At 47.3% G+C, this 5148-nt stretch overlaps 1 long non-coding RNA gene across 1 annotated transcript; it reads left to right on the top strand.

The window, feature by feature from the left end:
* The first annotated feature begins 1667 nt into the window (after positions 1-1667).
* On the top strand, positions 1668-4493 carry LOC116225580 (uncharacterized). The gene is made up of 3 exons (XR_004166116.1): positions 1668-2425; positions 2968-3084; positions 4338-4493. It is a non-coding gene; the product is annotated as an uncharacterized LOC116225580 (long non-coding RNA).
* The last annotated feature ends 655 nt before the right edge of the window (positions 4494-5148 follow it).

Below are 5148 nucleotides of genomic sequence, written 5' to 3'. Positions count from 1 at the left end.
TTAAAATAAACTTTTTTTTTTTTTTGACTCACGGCTGAAACCCTTCTCCCTTTCCTTCCACACTGAGTGTGTTTGGAGATCAGTTTGTTCTCATTACCCAGGACTCCCGTACCACATAGCTATTGCCACAAGATTAGAAAATGAGTAGCTCCCCCAGAAGGGCTTCTTAGTGCACAGTCAGTCTGGTTGGTGTAAAAGGAAGCATAGCTTCCTCCTCATTTGTCCATACAAGCACTAAGGTTTGAAAAGATGACCGAGATCACAGAATCCAACCATTAACCTATCACCACCATGCTTTAGTTTAAAAACAAAACCAATCACAGAGCATTTACGGGTCAAGGAGTTTCACCCACAATTATTAACAAATAAAACCCTTAGATTTAAGTAATAATTAGCTTAAAACAGAAATTGCAAAAGGTCATTTGAGCATCTTTTTCCTGCAGTTCCATAGTAAAGCATCTCCGCAATCAGCATGTGGTACTTGATGAAGGCTGAGCACCTCAAACAACAGTTAAAAACAAGACCCAGGTGTCTGCTTCCTAAATCCTAACGGTGAAACAGTGAATTCAGTGAGCCCTGGGATAGATCATCCCAGTTTCACCCCCAGAACCCCCATGTGCAGAGGGCAGCACCCACGTCCCCCTATGGAGCATGGCAGAGGGCTGCAGGAGGAGGGCACAGGAAGGGTGCCAGGTGGCTGTGGTGGGGTTGGTCAGGAGGAAGTCACCTACTGAAGCACAGTGACCCATCCTGCATTGTCACACGGGGATGGCTGCAGCACTGCACTGGGATAGAAGTGACCTCACGGCGACACGCGGCTGGAGCAGCCAGGCAGCTTCTGCAATTAGCGGCCCCATTCCCAGCCCCAGACAAAGCCGGAGCTCCACGCGCCAGGCAGGCACAATGCAGCAAACCCGGTCACACTCATCACCCTCACTTTGAGGCTGTATCAACAAGGCTGCCGGCCTAATGAGCCGAGCTTCAGCAGAAAATGACCTCATGGGGACGGGACCCCACCGTGAATCCGCTCTTTGTTGCTGCAGGGGCTCAACACACGGCCACAACACACAGCCACGCGGGGTGGAAGCTGCTGGGGTAATCTGCTCAAACAGCTTATCCACCCAGATGGGGAAAAAAAAGCCTTTCCCACTTGCATGGAAACATGTAGGACACACCAACTCTCCCTTTTCAAGCTAATAATTCTTTTTTTTTTTTAATAATAGTTTTATAATAATTATCAGGACCCCTTCCTAACCCAATCACCTAGCATTTCTTTGTGCCCGTTCACCGAGGTCAGGGAAGCAACCCTGAGATACCAAGAGAACACTGAAAAATTATTAGACAGGGAGGAAGAAGGTCCCTACGTGTCTCAAAAAAACTGCTTTCATGTTGGCTATTAGGAACAATTTCCTCTCTGAAAGAGCAGTCATGCAGTGGCACAGGCTACCCAGGGTGGTGGTGTGGTCAGCATCCCAGGAGGTGATCAATGGTGATCATGGAGATGTGGTACTGAGGAACATGGTCAGTGGGCCTAGTGGGATGGCTCGAGGATCTCAGAGGTCTTTTCCAACATTCTGGCCCATAGTATCCCCAATATCACATTGGAACACGCTGTTGGATCCAATGTCCCAACCCCTTTGTGAGCAAACAATACAACGGTGCAGTAAGAGAGGGGAGCAGGGGGCACTGTGGCTCTGCACCAGCCCTGAGCACCAACGGGCATCAGACCCTCCGTGCAATGCTTGGAAATACCACAGCACTCAGCTCTGAGGCACAAGGAGAGCAGGGCCCCTTGGGAACTTGCAGTTCAACAAAAGTTCACCAAAACAGCTAAGTCCCCACGCAATATGCGCTTTGAGTAATTAACATCTGACATAATTGTGCTGGGTTGGAGTGCCCGACCAGCAAACAAAGCCCATGGTTTGCTTGTGCTTTGTATCCACATGGTGCTGGAACATTGTGTGCTGCTGCACCGTGCATCTGGCAGCTGCAAAGCCATCACCGTTCAGACACCTCTTGCAGCCTCCTACCTTTGCACTGTTAAAACCATTTGAATAATGCAAGAGAAGGTTTTAGTCAATGCTTTTGTGTTCAGGTCCAATAAAAACATTGTGGTGGAGCATTTTCCAGAAAATGCAGTCTTCAGTGCAACAAGAAACCTTATCTGCAATCTAGAATGCAGAGGGGAAAAAAAACCCATTGTGACATTGACTTCCCCTTCCATGTGGGATTATTCCCTATGGGCCATTCTACAGGGCTGGTGACAGCAAGCTATGGCACTTGTACTGACTACCTTCCCTTGAGATAAACTACACACCAGCTCTAGCAGATGGGAGTGAAGCAGCATAGAGCATCCTTGGGACCTTCCCATGCTGCATCCCCAGTTGCACTACTCCAGAGGCATGAAAAAACAAGGGAGATCAGGGTGAGAAAAATCAAAGAAAACATTGCAGCTAACACTTGTTGCAGCAAGCTGTGACAAAGCACAGGAAACCTGGGCTGTGTTTTTGAGCAGAAGCCATTTCCCATGCTTTACCACATCCCTAGGAGTGCCTGGCATGAAGGCAGATCCCAGAGGTGGTCTGCATCCATTCCTGCATCAGGAGTTTCATGCACACAGAGCATGATTGCTCCATTTCCTCCAACAAACATTATTCAGCCCAGTGTCAGTACACTAGTTGCTGTGTTTTTCCCTTGCAGTTCCTGCATTCATAATCATCATCAAATAGAAATCCAGGGACAACGTAGGTGCATTTTCCCATGATGGGTGGCTCTCCCTGCCCACCACAGTCAACCCAGCATAGGGTTTCCTTCTGCTGGCCCCTCCTCTGCCCCAGTGTCTACTCTTCACTGCTAGAAACCCCACAAGCTCTGTCTCTTCTCCAGTAGACTTGCTTTAAATCAGGTTAAAAAGCCACTAGAGAGGACTGTACGGACACATGGTCACCAATTGCCCATTTCCTTAAGATAAAGGGTATAAAGGAAAACCCCAATATTTATCTTCCACCTCCCCGTGATCTGCATTGGACCACGTGAGGATGCTGAGAGACATCACTGCTGCCTGTGGGCACAAGCAGGGCTGAGGTGAGAGCATTTGGGGTGAGCACAGCACACTACACAGCACTGGAGATGCTGTAAAGCATTGGCTGGGGGAGGGCTGCTTCCCAAAAGATAAAGAAATAGTAACATGGATCCACTCACATTATCACTAATTACAGGGCTGAGTACAGGGCTCACATCAGCTTCTTCAGCTGGGACTGTGATTACAGCACAAACGTTTGGCTGGAAACATTTCTTTCCAATAACTTTAATTAACTTTAATACTGTGTTACTCTTCCTTTTTTAACATCAGTACCAAGGAGGGGGCTTTCCAACATGCTGGTGGTGATGCCAGTTCACAAAACATCGTGAGAAAGCCAGCCAAATGCCCAAAGGTACCTCTGCCATTTTGGCAACAGAACTTTTCACTGCATGAAATCAAACAGTGAAAAAAGGACACCAGGTCTGGTGCTTAGAATAAACAGAGTATTCCATTAAAAGCTTGAATATTTGTGTAATGAAGCCCCTTCTGTGTTAAGCTGCTTTGTGAGCATGGTGGTGATGCATTGATGGTTGGACTTGATGACCTTAGGTCTTTTCTGACTTTAGCTACTCTATGTTCCTGTGATTCTGTTCTGCTGGATCAGAACCAGCAGAATTCTGAGGCTTTGCCACCTCCTGCTTGGGTGTGAAAGCATTGTGGCTTCAGTTGTAAAGACCCTGAAAGCCCACCCAGCCCCACTCCCTGCCACAGGCTGGTTGCCTCCCACCAGATCAGGGTGCCCAGGGCCCCATCCTGCCAGACCTTGGGCACTCCAGGGAGGGGGCACCCACAGCTTCTTCTTCCAGCATTTCTCCCAAAAAGAAGAATTTTGGTGGTATGCAATGGCAGAGAAACCTGTGTGGGCACCAGGGCTGGAGCCCACCCAATACAGTTCAGGTAGGCAAGCCAAGTAAGAAAACAGCAAAGAAATTAAATCTGAAGCTTTAAAGCCAAAACCGTAAAATAATTTAATATATAGCAACTTAAAAATGATTCAAAGTTCACTGGTTCTCCATCATTGCTTTCCTCACAGAAGTCCCACAGAGCGTGGCAGAAAATGACAGCAAGCAGAGGAACACTGCACTGAGAATTTAATCAAAAATTAATACATTCAGGCAACAGAAAGCCCCATCAGACCCTAATGATGGGGTCCTGGGCTCAACAAAACCCAACCCAGACTCTCCAATAGTACCAGCAACTCAGCACTAGCTTCCATAGCCATTCCCATTGACCTGGGAGCCATCTTCTTTTGCAGGATGCAGCTGTATCATAGCACACATCACCAACATTGGGTACACCAACAGGACCTGAGGTCAGGTGTAAAACCAACACTGCAGTCCGACATGGGATAACCCACCTTTCATCCAGCCCTCTAAGAAAGGAAGACTGGCTTACACCCAGCAACCCGAGATTAAATGTCATTTAATAGTTTGCCTTGTTTTCCTTACTGACAGATATCTGTATTGGTGCCAGGGCATTTTCCATTTCTATTTCAGGGTCACCACGTAACAACCCACTGTTTGATTTTTTTGGGAAACCTGGCAGTTTCGGTGTGAAGGACAGAAGAAATGTTTGCTTGCCGGAGTCTGGTGGGTGACAGTGTGGGCTTTAAGCAGGATAAAAATAGGAACTGGTTACTTTCCAAAGGGAAAAATAAACTGCTAAGTTTCCACTGACTTGGGGTTGCAAAAATGCATCTTGGATTCTGGAGCACTTGGTAAAATATTGTGGTTTCAGCTTGGTAAATAGCAGAGAGCATTAGTTTAGAACTAGCAGTGTAAATACACAGCTTAATGGGATGGGTTGTTCCAGGTTCTTTTTTTCTTTGGTTGCAGGCTCATCAACCTGCTTTAGTTCCAGTATGAGTTGCCTCTCAGTTTTCAGGGCTGGCTGTGCACCTCAGCTGCTCACCTGGCATCCAAAAATGAGCTCAATTGCACCATAGCAAAATAAATTATAGAACTGAGTTGGAAGGGACCATTAAAGGCCATCTGGTCCCACTCTGCTGCAATGAACAGGGACACCCACAGCTCCATCAGGTGCTCAGAGCCCATCCAGCCTGACCT

The sequence above is a fragment of the Phasianus colchicus genome, chromosome 12 (genome assembly GCF_987193195.1).
Source record: "Phasianus colchicus chromosome 12, bPhaCol1.hap1.1, whole genome shotgun sequence".
Lineage (NCBI taxonomy): Eukaryota > Metazoa > Chordata > Aves > Galliformes > Phasianidae > Phasianus > Phasianus colchicus.
This window is presented reverse-complemented; position numbering and strand designations above follow the sequence as displayed.